This window comes from Sycon ciliatum, chromosome 1, assembly GCF_964019385.1.
Source record: "Sycon ciliatum chromosome 1, ocSycCili1.1, whole genome shotgun sequence".
NCBI classification, from domain to species: Eukaryota; Metazoa; Porifera; class Calcarea; order Leucosolenida; family Sycettidae; genus Sycon; species Sycon ciliatum.
This window is the reverse complement of record NC_088643.1, coordinates 55,286,963-55,300,904: the sequence shown is the minus strand read 5'-3', so window position 1 is coordinate 55,300,904 and position 13,942 is coordinate 55,286,963. Positions and strand designations below refer to the sequence as shown.

The 13,942-nt window shown below is 46.2% G+C and overlaps 1 long non-coding RNA gene across 1 annotated transcript; it reads left to right on the top strand.

Moving 5' to 3' along the window:
• Window positions 1–11: 11 nt before the first annotated feature.
• Window positions 12–7,041, top strand: LOC135804406 (uncharacterized). The gene is made up of 3 exons (XR_010551060.1): window positions 12–114; window positions 4,208–4,326; window positions 4,765–7,041. It is a non-coding gene; the product is annotated as an uncharacterized LOC135804406 (long non-coding RNA).
• The last annotated feature ends 6,901 nt before the right edge of the window (window positions 7,042–13,942 follow it).

Sequence of the window (13,942 nt, the reverse complement as noted above, 5' to 3'; positions counted from 1 at the left end):
GTGCAGTGCAGGTACTACGTATACAGATGTGTGTATCTCCGGTTGATGTCGGAAGGCCTCGCTCGACGTAACGCTCGTAGTCGTATCATTGACATGACATGTTGTGCAAGCAAGGTAGGCAGCGCGACGAGCGCTTCTTTTCCTTTTTCTTTGCTGCATAACCATGATAACATGACTGATATAATTTAATTATGAGTCTTTTGCACGTGTGCGTCGCCGGGCGTAAGCGCTCCGGTATGCACACACACAAAAGCCTAGAGGTGTGGGATCCTGGGAGGACCGGACTGGACACAACACTTGGCTGTCACGGACCGTCGATCCGCGATAATTATGTATTGTACTAAAATTGTAGTAGTAGTTTCTACCCACCCTCTTTTCCCCACCGGATGTCACAATCAAAGTTCCCCTGGAAATCCCCTATAAAGTATAATATCCCATAACTTATGTACCATGAGGGCTTGTGCCATGTATGATAATAATTGTTATCATGGTTATGGCATAAGCCTGAGGCCCCATGGTAGCATTATAAGTGTATCATACAGACTAACAGAGGCATTTACCTGCTGGAGACTGGAATGCTCGATCATGCCCGTGACGGGCAGAGGGCAGTACACAAGAGGCATACACAAAGGAAAGCAGTTAAAGCTGAGACGCTCCCTTCCTACTTGAATCCCAATCGAACTCGCGCACTTGCACCGAAACTGGGTGACTGCGCCCTACTAGATGGGGATTTGTATGCAAAATGTCACTAAAAGCGCCATTTCGTTCTTATACATATAAAAGCACGGATGACCGCGATTGGCCCATATGTTGTAGTCTTTTGGACGCTGAGTTGACTGGTTTTGGTCCGAAAAGGCTGCGATGCAGCGTTCCTCCTTTATTCCCAATCGAACAAGTTACATGGTTGAAGAAGCGGTCACGTGCTCCTGGGTGCCCAAATCACCTGGTCTGCTGGTCACCACGCCAGCAGGCGACAACTTTCACACCAAGGTTCAACTCGAGGTCAACTCGAGTGACAGGACTGCACCCAAAAAAGGTCAAACAGGCTAGTAAGTTGTACCCTGCAGGCACGGTGACCAGGTGACTGGTGTACGCTGGAGCACATGACCCGGCTAGTTCAACCATGTTCGATTGGGAATAAAGGAGGAACGCTGCATCGCAGCCTTTTTGGGCCAAAGCCAATCAACTCAGCGTCCAAAAGACTACAACATATGGGCCAATCGCGGTCATCCGTGCTTTTATATGTATAAGAACGAAATGGCGCTTTTAGTGACATTTTGCATACAAATCCCCATCTAGTAGGGCGCAGTCACCCAGTTTCGGTGCAAGTGAGTTCGATTGGGATTCAAGTAGGAAGGGAGCGTCTCAGCTTCCTCGGACCACGACCATTCGACTCAGCACCCCGAAGACTACAACCGGTGAAAAATTTGATTTTTGCCTTAACTTCCCCTTTAAAAAAAAATTGTAACTCACAGTTTCATGGTAACAACCAATCATCAGACAACATCATCTGCTGACTGGTGATTGGTTGTTTTAAAATGCCTTACTCTCCTTTGCGTACCTCTTGTGTAAGTTTATAAGTTATAACACTACATGTATGTTTGAAGTACATTTTCCGCAAAAGTAGCATTATACTCGAATAATATGGAAGTGTTTGCCGTTTGTACAACGGGGCGGCGGTGCACTCGGCATTTTCAGAGGGAAAAGAAACTCTTGTCAATCCCACTCAAGCAAGGCCGCGAAGCTTGACCGAGATGGCTGGGAGAAAGGACGTATTCTCTGCGTGTCTCTCCTAGCATAACAAACAACAGCGTCCTCTTCGGCACTACCGGTAGTCCTTTGCTGTACATCATTGTACATCCCTGCACATCCCTGCACATCTCTGCACATCTCTGCACATCTCTGCACATCTCTGCACATCTCTGCACATCTCTGCACATCTCTGCACATCTCTGTACATCCCTGTACATCTCTGCACATCTCTGCACATCTCTGTACATCCCTGTACATCTCTGCACATCTCTGCACATCCCTGTACATCCCTGTACATCCCTGCACATCTCTGTACATCTCTGTACATCGATCAGCATGAACTTGGGCATGTACCTGGTACTGTGGTAGCTGCATTTGCATGGCATGGGCTACATAATCATGTACATGAAGAAGAATCAGAAAGCATGCACCGAAACAAGGAAATATTCACTGCACTAGCTAGCTGAGGGAATGGAAAAGGAAAAGTCTGACAAAAAGGTGAATTTCACTACCAGGTTCAAACCACTAACCTTCACTTGAGGCCAGCGATGCTCTAACCCGGCACTGAGCTATCCATGGTGTAGCTGTCATCCCAGCAGAGCCGCTGTTCACAAGGAAAGCGCGGAATATTCGGTGGCTACTGGTGTCGGGAGGGAACGGAAAATGCGATGTCATAGCAGCACTGCACACATGTAGATCTACGGGTGCAGAGTGCAGAGTGCATTCATAGTAATTTCATAGCCCATCAAGTAACATTATTAGTTATGGTGTAAGGCGCCAGGCACAGTACGTAGACCCGGGTGCTCGAATCAGAAACGATTTGACAGGTGTGCAATTTCTCATCTGTAAATCTCAACAATGTCAGAATATACTTTTGGAGAGGCGATGGAACAAGGAAGAGAGTCTGGCTTGACCCACCTAGCAGGAATTCAGAACCTGGGTGCGCTACAAAACAAGCTACAGCACGCAGCAAAATAGTCGTATTTCCTTCGGATTTTTTACTTGAAAATTGGGTGCTCGAATCAGAAACAGCAAACTCGTCAGATCGTCTCCGATTCAAGCACACGGGTCTACCATCGTCTACGCTTGGTATGGCAGTTGAGGGCAGGGAGTAGTAACTTACTACTTCGTTTTTGAGAGCAAGATGGTCAGTGGAGCCGCAGATTCAGCAGGTCTTTGGCAGCACCCTACAGGAGACCCATATCCTCGAATCAAGGACCCAACAAAAAGTGGGTCGTGAGTATTTCAAAAACAGTTTACCGGGCAGAGCTGAAATTTGGCATACCGTTAGCGGCCCGTATGTTGATGGTATTTGTGAAATCTAAACGAAATCGGAATAAGTTTAGGTACAATTTCAGGCTGTTTCTGTTTTGGTACCCTGTCTCTCATTCGAGCACCCGGGTCTACTGAGTGGCACCTATATGACTGTGGTTGGTTTGACAACAAGGTTTATCTAATACCATGTACATGTACCTACATGTACACCGACCGTGAGGATAGTACTTTGTTGACAATCTACAAATAATTAGTACAATAATAGAGAAGACCTGCTCCCAGTTTAGCCTTCATCATCTCTTCCTACAGCTCAACATAAAGAGCAGAAGAAGCTGGTTTGCTCGTGTGTTGTTGTGAATCTTTTTGCCAGGATGACACACGAAACAACAGTAGTCAATGGACAGGAGGCGTTGGAAGAGTTAGCGAAAGTCCTCCTGCCTATAGAGCCAAACTTGTTGTAAGGACTATAGAAAACCTTTTTATACACAAGTAAGTTCCCGCAAAAAATGTCACAGTACCTTTCTGCTACTACATATACATTGTAACTTCTGTTACGCTATAATGTCCACTAACATCACCAGTTACTAAACAATCAGCCCATGCGATAACATTGCACGACACTGACCGACGGTACTGACGTTCTACAACTATAGCGTAACTTGTAGTTCCTTGGTCCTTTTTCTTTTCTATAAATTAATCCCCGGCTCTCCATCCGAGTCCATTCTTGCACACAAGACATACTGGTGAGAATAATGCTCATTGGTTTGAGGGAAAGATGCAAACGGGAAAACTGTGTGGAGAAAAAATGGACTGTCATCACCAGGACTCGAACCAGGGACCCTCGCTATGGCCAGCTCTACCACTAAGCTTTGGTGTGGTCGTCATCCATTGAAACAGCATAATGCTATTTGGAATTGCGTATGCCAGTCTATACCTATCACATTTGCCACACAGAGCAATCTATTTCCCATGGTACAGGGAGCAGGATAATACCTAGGATATTTGCCTGAGCGATCATCATCAACGGTCCTGAACGCAGTCATTCATTCACCTTCATTCAGGATAACAGACAAAAGTATGATGTGGTCTTGATGCTAGGTGTGCTGAGTGGGGTATCCTAGTATGCCACGAAGCATGGTGGTTTTGATCGTGTGCTCTTATTATATTCTGAACATCCCAGGTGCCACAAAGCAACGTCAACAGAACCCTCCACTCAGGACGTTCCAGTAGCTGTCGACCATTCGTACCCAACGGCGGCAGCAGCAGTTGGAAAGAAGAAGAAGAGGATAAAACTACCAGGTGAGAATCACTGGAGACTGTTTTAAAGGGGAAGTTAGCTATAATCAAAACTTTGTGTGAGAGGAGATGGGGAAAAGCCAAATTATTGCCTGTTTCCGTACAACAACAAATTTCCTGCCAGGCATGTTTCCAGTTGCGATATCAATAAGGTCTCATATGTCCGATACTGAATTTTTGAAAAAAAACCCACCCGACTTCCTTGTGACACTTCCCCTTTTGCTTAGAACTAGATGTTAGTTACAATCAGTCACATCATGGAGTAGTACAATACCGGTATTTTACTACTCCATGATGTGAATCATGGAGTAGTACAATACCGGTATTGTACTACTCCATGATTCACATCATGCTGTGGATCATGTGGTTGATTATTATTGTTACTGCTCTTTCTTTCTGTGATGAATATGTCAACATACTGCTTTGTCTTGTAATCTGCAGGTGCTCTAAAGTTTGGTTGACAGGCACCGTGCACAGTACGTTGCATACAGAGGTTACTCGGAAGTTCTCAGTTGGTGTAACTGGTCTGTTGCTCTGATGATCTCTTCAAGGGCAAAAGCTGAGCCAAGCTGAGACACGGGAAATCAATCTTGATCTCTTTTGAAGCAGGGAGCCTGTCTAAAAGCTCAGTCTGTGTGAACGGTAGGTTTATTATCCAAATAAAAGCTCTGCCGACCCTTCAAATACCAGTAACCACTGGTGTTATCTACAAAGATCAGCATTTCAAAGAATAATAATGATAACATGTTCGAGGCAAGATATTGTGTTCAAGTGGTTGCAGAGGGCCAGATACATCACCACTGTCCAGCTAACTGTGTACATTGCTCATGTACATACTACTATCCGCAATGGTGTCTACTGGATTGCTTTCTGCTCTCTTCCGACTGGCTCATGATTGCCTACTGGCAGGACTGTTACAGCCAATCAGCCGGACCGGGAAGTTACCGGTATTAGAAATGTTTCAAATATTTTTCAGGAGCCTCCATGCCTCAAGATGAAAAGGTTTCGACCATGATCTGCCCTCGTCCAATGCCACTTACACACATGTTTGCCACATCGAACAGGCTCACCATGCTGTGCATGCATGCAACGAGCCTGACGATTACATTGCCCGGTTACTACTGTGGTCTTCTGAATGAGTGTTATGTGACGTGACTTGAGAAAGTAGCAAGTACAGTGAGATGAGTTTAGGTCTGCGGCCCGCCACTGCACTGGGTGATTGATGTACGAGCCGTCCGGTATTAGATTTACTCGTGTAGACCCGCTAGTATCACGCGCGATTCGGGGGGCTTGGAAATCTCTATGGTAGCAGAGTCCGCGGAGGCAGAGCATCAGGTATCACTTGCTATCACGGCGCCAATAGTGAACTTGATCGACGCCCACCCAAACGAAAGCGAGCGAGACACCCCAGCCATCAGCCCGGACCCAAACTCGCAAAGCGTCTTGAGTATCGTGGAGGGCATGGTCAATCCTGTTCTCGGAACGTTGGCGAGGCACGAGGCATCGCCCGACAAAAGCACCAGGAAAAGTCGGTGGGTGGCGGCAGCAGCAGACAGAGCTTGCCGCAGAGCGTTCATCAGTTCAGCGACGCGACAGCTGCTCGCAGTAGCAGACGAAAAGGGCGTGTCAACGTGGTTAACAGCACAACCGTCCTGGAAAAACAGCACCTTGCTGAAGAAGTCGGATTTCAGAGACGCGCTATGCATGCACTATGGGCTGCCACTGTAACGTGTATGTGATGATTGTGTCTGTGGGAAGTCTATGATACCCACCATGCCCTCACGTGCCCGACCGGTGGTTATCCGTCGGCTCGCCATAACGAGCTTCGGGACCTTCTAGCCTGTGTACTGCAGGAGGTACTGGCCGATGTCGAGATTGAGCCACGTTTGCTCCCACTACAAGGTGGGGACATCTCTGCCGCTTCGGCTAATCGTCAGCCAGAGGCACGCCTGGACATACGGGCCAATGGTGTCTGGTCTCGGCTGCAGGACGCCTTTTTTGATGTAAGGGTCACTGACCTTGGGTCGTCCTTGCTGTCTCGTCCGGAAATCCTTACTTAGCCACATGAGAGAAGAAGAAGGCGTATGGTGCCAGAGTCAACCAAGTGGAGAGAGCATCATTCGCCCCACTGGTGTTTCGACCTCGGGTGTGGCGGGCAAGGAAACCACCATAATATTCCTCAAGTCACTAGCTGCTTTGGTTGCAGACAAGAACAAAGACTTGGTGTATTCGGCCGTGATGGGTGAGTTACACAGCCGGGTTTCGTTTTTGCCTGCTGCGATGGGCAGTCAAGTGCTTTAGGGGCTGCAGGCCCAGTGCAGGGCCTCTTACATTCGCCAGAACTTGGCGCAAGGTCGGGAGCCCATTTGCAGCATTGCCGCCGGCTGTGCGGACACGGGCAGAGGCGTGACTTGACTTCGCCTTTGCATGCTGGTAGGCCATTTAGATAACGGTTTCTTGTCAAGCTTTTGTGTTCAATCTTACATTTCGATTATTTGAGTGTTCTATTTATTTCGAATTTGGGTTGTCTTTTTGCTTTGCTTCTTACTTCATGGTTTCACGCGATTGGTGTTGTGAATATACCCGTTTTCAAGTACCGGTATGTCTGTGACCTAGCATACCGGCCATCACACCTACCCTGGCCCTGAGATCTACCGCGGAGGCGCGCGGGAAACACCTCTGAGCGTAGACTACTACCGGTACTTCAGTAGTAGGTCTACATAGCCTCATAGCAAGAGTGGGTTATGGACTCTTGCTCATAGGTATAGATCTACATAATGCAGCATGGTCCACGAGATGAAGCCGACGCACTACAGTCCATTTCAAAACTATAGACGCGTACCTAGGCAAAAACCGTTATGCCAGCATCTATACCACATAAAATCTGTGATCATTTTGTGCATAAATTTTTCCAAATTGGGCGTCTGTTATCCAATCCTTTAGAAACTATATGAGAGTAATTGTGGAGCGATCCTGAGCAATATTCCGAAAACTATTCTCAAAAAGTTCCAGCCAAATTTGAAATATTTCAAAAACCCTACGCGTCTATAGTTTTGAAATGCACTGTAGTAGATCTACGTGATGCAGCTGCGGGAAGGAAGATGCCAGATAAGACCTGCCGCGATGGTTGGTGTAGAGATGATGGTAATACACGTACAAGCTGACAATATAATAATAATTATTATAATTTTTACCAAGAGTAAAATGGGAGACAACAATTTTAATATGGCAATAAGTAGGACGAGCTGAAGCGACATTTGGATTACTTTATTAAACAATGTAAGCGATGGAGACGATATCGATGTAAAAACAATCTAAAGGGTAAGGAAAATACATGTAAGAAGAAAAAAAGCGATGGAAAAAAAGATGATTCGAACAAGTTTTCGTACAACACTCTTCAGGAATCACCGTTGTACTAAAGAACAGAATGAGAACAAAGGAAATAATGTAGAAATCAAGGTAGGGTAGCAGGCTACAATGACGTGTGCAGAAAACAAGGGTATACAAGTAAGAACTAAGCAGTGTAAATGCCGCTTCAGCTCGTCCTACTTATTGCCATATTAAATACGCTTGATATTACGGTCAAACAGTGGACACTGAAACTTGTGAAGGCTCTGTGGTTGTAGCTCAGAGTTTCATGCACAACCATGCAATCATCAGACATGCTAATGTTACAGTAGTAATGGTGACATTGGTGGATATGCCGGTATTTCGTGTGGGGACTCAGGTCCAGGACTGGGTGTGGATTGTGTAACTATAAAGTACTAACTACAGTGCATTTCAAAACTATAGACGCGTAGGGTTTTTGAAATATTTCAAATTTGGCTGGAACTTTTTGAGAATAGTTTTCGGAATATTGCTCAGGATCGCTCCACAATTACTCTCATATAGTTTCTAAAGGATTGGATAACAGACGCCCAATTTGGAAAAATTTATGCACAAAAATTTAATGATCACAGATTTTATGTGGTATAGATGCTGGCATAACGGTTTTTGCCTAGGTACGCGTCTATAGTTTTGAAATGGACTGTAGTTACTTTCCAATGTCGTACTTGTAGAATGTCATACTCATAGTCATACTGTCATAGGGGTCAAGAACAGGAGCAACCAGACATGATGGCGAATCGATCCAGAACTGCTCAGCGTGTCATAGTCTGGCAGGTTCCAGGACCTAGAGTTCAGGACACGGTTTCGTGACCTTGCCACACGCGCTCTAGGTCTCTTCAGCTTTGTTCGTGTGTGTATGCATGTGTGCATGTGATAGTGTACAGGTCACTACAGTACAGGATGATCTCTTGGTGGTGTGGTGTTCCTAATTCCCTATCGGTCTATTTACATGTATATCAGGACATAGGGTGGAACTGTCTGAATATTTTTTTTTGGCAATGCCGAGCAGTGCTGCATCACTTCATCGCGGTGTCAAGTGTCCGTTTTGGTTCACTGGCAGCAGCCAAACAGCTCATTTCGTCCACCAACAATGTTCAGCAGTGTTCAGCATTGATACATGTGTATATGTAACGACTGAGCGAGCATCCAAGTCCTCCATGCCACCCTCTCGGCACGACACGGAGCCAAGCCAATTTTGAACAGGTAACAAGTTATAAGTCTAGGCTGTGCTTTGGAGAAGCACTGGTATAATTATTTAATGCACTGATATCGACATGAGATGTGCATCAACTTTGTAGGTGACAGTTTACAAGCCATGTTACGGGTCTGGGGTTAGTCCAGGTGACTTCCATCATCGAGCCACAGCTTTAGAATCATGAGAATCAAAATGGGTGTCGCTGTTTCCCGAATATTAGCACTGCAGTAGACATTTTCTCGCATTTCTCAGTACAGTATGCCCCTATTTAGCTATAAAAAGGTCGTGTTTTCCGAAAGAGTTGAATGATGGTGCTGCTGGTGCTAGGGTTCCTACACTTTACTAGTACATGTACCGGTACATGTATCACCAGTGGCACTGGGCTCAGCACAGGATGAAGTACATGTATTATTAGTCTAGTTTGGACGCTGTGCAGATTAGATGCCCCATCAGCTCGGACGGTATGGACTTTCTATGCCTATGGGCTATGGCCCTGGGTAGTATGTGTGTGGAGACTCTCCTCTTGTTGGAGCACCGTGCAACGAAGTCCTTACACTTTACAGTTCTTGGCCTGCTTTCAAGTGTGGAGTGTCCCAGCTCCTTGCCTTGGTCACGCTTGTGTGACTGGCACTTGGAATGATTTGATCCACTTGAAAAGTGATGAAGTGATTTGAAGTACAATTATGTAGCTGACCCCAGTGCAGTGGAGCGTTCAGCATAACATCATTACAGTGAAACCTCGTTAAGAAGAACACTGATAAGACAAACTTTCGCTTTAGAAGAACTAATGTTCATAGCTCTATTGGATAAATCACTGTGTATTCACTGGGTATAAAATATGGATAAGAAGAACTCCCGTTATTACGAACAAATACCATCGGTCCCTTGGTGTTCGTCCTAAAGAGGTTTGACTGTACTTTTATAGTGTCATTATGAGTCTTGTACATGACTGTATCTGTTAATATTTGCAGAAGGATACGTAACGTCGTTGTTTGGAACATGTCCATGTACATGACATGTACCGAAGTCCTTATTATCAGTCATACTGTGACAATAAACCGCCTGTCCCTCAATCATGGCGATTGTAACACCTTGTGTGACTCCCACCATTGGTTGCTTCTAATCTCTCCTGGGCTTCTTTTCAGCAAGTCATCGGTTGCGTAGTATTTAAAAGGTACAAATACGATAAAACATGTATAACGTACATGGATGGTGGCATTCTTCCCTCAGTTTTGCCGCATTCGCACTCTATAATTAATCTAGCTGCTCAAGCTCTCTGCTAGTGTTAGTGCAGTGCGTGCCTGTAGGGAGTTCACACACATCAAGCACCTTAGTTGAGAAGGGGTGCCCTGCTTAGGGGAATATGATTGTTTAGGTTTGTCTCGGGGGGGGGGGGGGGGGGAGGGGAGGGGCTTTCGCCGTCGGATGCATAGCCTCCTTGTTTTTGGAACAGTCAACTCGAGAAGACGCACGTGTATATGACTTTGTGTGTACTTCAGAAATAGCATCAACCATCCGTCCTTCTTCCTTCTGGAACTTCTTGCCTTCCCGATGTCTCCATCACAACGAGGAGTACCTACATGTGTTGTCTGTCATGTGTTGCAAGGTCCTTGATTCGAGTCCTGGCGCCGCGGCGACAGCGACTGTTCTCTTTTCGTCAGAAATGTCCCTGCTCGTCATGAAACTGACGAGTGCATGTTACAGTGTATCTCCTTGAAATAGTGTTATTCGCGAGATGGCAGGCTGTACTGTGTACTGTGGTCCGAATACGATGTGTGACCGCATGTAGAGCCTACGTCTGTTCTCACTCTCCAGGAGCGACACTGACTCACACTGCTATCTGGTGTTCACGAGGTGTTTGTCGCGCTAGAAACGGAGCGTCTCTGTACCGGTAAGTTTGTATCCCTGGTGATGATTTGGCCTGGAGGGCACTAAATAAGCGGTAGTACTCTTCAGACGCAATCTTCCTCAGCCTACGAGCACTCAAGCTCAACTGATGAGGGGTGAATTCCCCGAAACACTGCGTATTGAGAAGCGAGTGATGTTTTCTTGCAGGTTTGCCGAGTGGAAGGATCGATGGACTTCTTGTGCGCTCTGGATGGCAGTCGTGAGTCAGTCAAGTGTTTTAACAGTCAACTCGGCGGAAAGGTGCGAGCTCCGGTGTGGGGAGCTAATAATATTCTTTACTAGCATTTTCACGATGGACCCTGGCCGACAAGGACGATAGTATGACTCAAATCCGTCTACAATCAAAATCTAGCAAGTAAGAAAGCCAACCAATCGTGCTGCAGACATCTTTACTTCAGCAGGGATAGCAGTTACAGATGTACTTGTACACGTAGATCTACCAGGGAGTTGTATATCAAAAACTAGTAACTAAGTCATGGCTCGCGTTGGATCTTTCCGGAACCGTAGGCGTAGGTCGTAAGGATATCAGCACACTCAAGGTTCAAGGCGCAGAGGTACTGTAGCTCCTAAAGTGGTGGGTGTGCAGAATCCCATACAACCAGTAGCTCTATCCATGTAACACTCATGCTAGGCCACGCGTTGCCAATTGACGGTGGGTGGCACCACGGTTGGAAAATCCTCCTGCCTAGCCTGAGCCTCCCGAGCAGGACTTGAACCTGCTACATGTACATGTTACCTCCATGGTCCTTTGAAACTGCGTATTCTCCAAAAAGAAATTCGCCCATGGCAAGGTTCTGGGATCAAAATAGGCCGGGTGGCGGGGTTGTTTCAGTCGGCTCGCTGCTGCCATCGACAGAGGACACGGAACGTCTCTGTGCACGTATTTAAAAGTCAATGCTCTTCGCTGACAGGCAGACTTAGACGCGATCAACACACGATCGACGGCTGAATCTAAGAGAGATCAGTACTGCAGACACCACCATTGACATTGTGATACAACGTACATGTACTTCGAGTTGTAGCCGTGCTGATAGATGGGAATTACGTAGCTTTAGAAGCAGTAGCTACTTGGAATGTTACATTCTAACATAATTGTGGCCAAAAACACCGTCTGATACATGAACATATTTCATTGACAGGCGTCTGCTAACGTCACTTCGTGGTTTCTTCGTGTAGACTACAGTAGCACAGAGCGATCTTTGATGTACTTCGAAGATCATGTGCAATGTATATGACATGTTACGAAGAGTCAACAAGACACACCAGTTCTTTCAGCAAGTAACTTAGTTTTGCTGGTTACGAGCCACCACTTGTGTTAGTCTCTTGAGTCTTGGGAAGTTCATCCCACGGCTGTGTCTGTGCGTATTACTCAGAATACTAGTATAGTAGTAGACTACAAGAAGACACAGTCGATCAAGAACCGATATGACCAAAAAGGGACATGTTCTATGCTCGAAGGCAACATGGTTTTAGAACTGTTATCTAAACGACTGGTAACATGTTCAGCTATGAGGAAAGCGACCCCACCAAGCTCGTCGCTATTACATGTACGAAATAGACGCTAGATACCACATCTGCACATGTAGTGCATGCAGGTGTAGTGGAGTGATGTACATTGTACTCTTGGTGACGCATGCAAAATGTAGCACTAGTAAGTTGTAGTACCTAGCATGCATTGCAGCAACTATCGAATCGATACAACAGGGACACTATTATAAACGTCGTGTTACGCACACAATCTACCAATCTGCGAGGCGCTAGTGTTAGCGCTAGTAATAAACATATTATGTTATTCGGTCCAACTAACCTATCCTGATCGAGGACCGACGCCCAGGAAGAGCGCTCGATTGCCTGCCTAAACGCATTGCCGTTGTGCTTCTTTAGCAGTTCGACTATGGTCCCCAGTAATGCGGTATGGACGCGGACAAGCGGAATGTGCTGGAAAATGCACTGTTCTAGTGTGCATTGCTGGGAGCGTTGTTACAGTTTTTCTTATAAACTAGCATACCGGCAAGTGTGGGTTCACCAATGTCGTTGCCATGGCTGTAACTAGGCAGTAGTAGTACTGCTGACGTGATGGACAGTACAAGTAGTTTGGCAGTGTACATTATAATATTAAATGTGAGCCTCGCTTGAAGAGGGTACATGTACAGTACTGAATGGTCACCACCACCATGGCCACAACCTTGAAGTAACTAAGTTGAAGATGACACACAGGCGTGCACGTCTTACTCTTGGTCACATGTGTACATGTAGTTCACATGTCCAAGCGCACATGACTATCGGTGTTTTGCCTAGAATTCCTCTCCTCCTCTCCCTCCCCTCTCCCCCTTTCCCCTCAACATACACAAACAAACACACACTCACCTCACACATACCCTTCCTTTCTCCTGGTCAAGCTTGTACTTGGTGACACTATTGAAGGATTCAACTAACGGCACGCACCAGCATAAGGATAAACGGTGTGTAGTATTGCTGATCCATGGAGAATCCGTGTACATGAAGCCATCGTGTGACGTTTCTACACCACTGTATTATTGCTATGATGAAGGAATACAAGGAACACTGCCATCAACAAGGACTATGCAGGTACATACATGGACATCTACTATGCCGTTGTGACAAAATCAAAATGACAGCATAAAACTGTTACATATGTGGTTGCTGAACCGACTGAAGGGCGTTTTGTAACACATGATGGTGATTTACGGGCACTGATGCAGCACAATTCATAATTATTATTATAATAGCGTCCTTGCATACCTGTACATGTCTCATCTGTGCTGTCTGTCCGTGGTGGCGTTGACGCATGCCTTGTGTTAGTGGAAGCCAACATGCATCATGACAGTGCCACTGCCAGTCAGTGTGGGGCGTCTGGCTTGCAGTTTTAAGTTGCAAATGCACCCAGGCGTGAACACATGAGTATGCATGCTGTTTCCGTATTATCATTTCTCCTATTGTGCACAGACCGTAGATGGTGTCCATCCACGGCAGTGCAGAGTGTGGGTAACACACAGCCAACGACCGTACACAGTGTCACTGTCTAGCAAATGCCACCCTCTACCTGATATGTGTGTACATGTACAACGATAGCACGTCGTTGCTGCTCCGGCACTGGCGAGGTCGAGG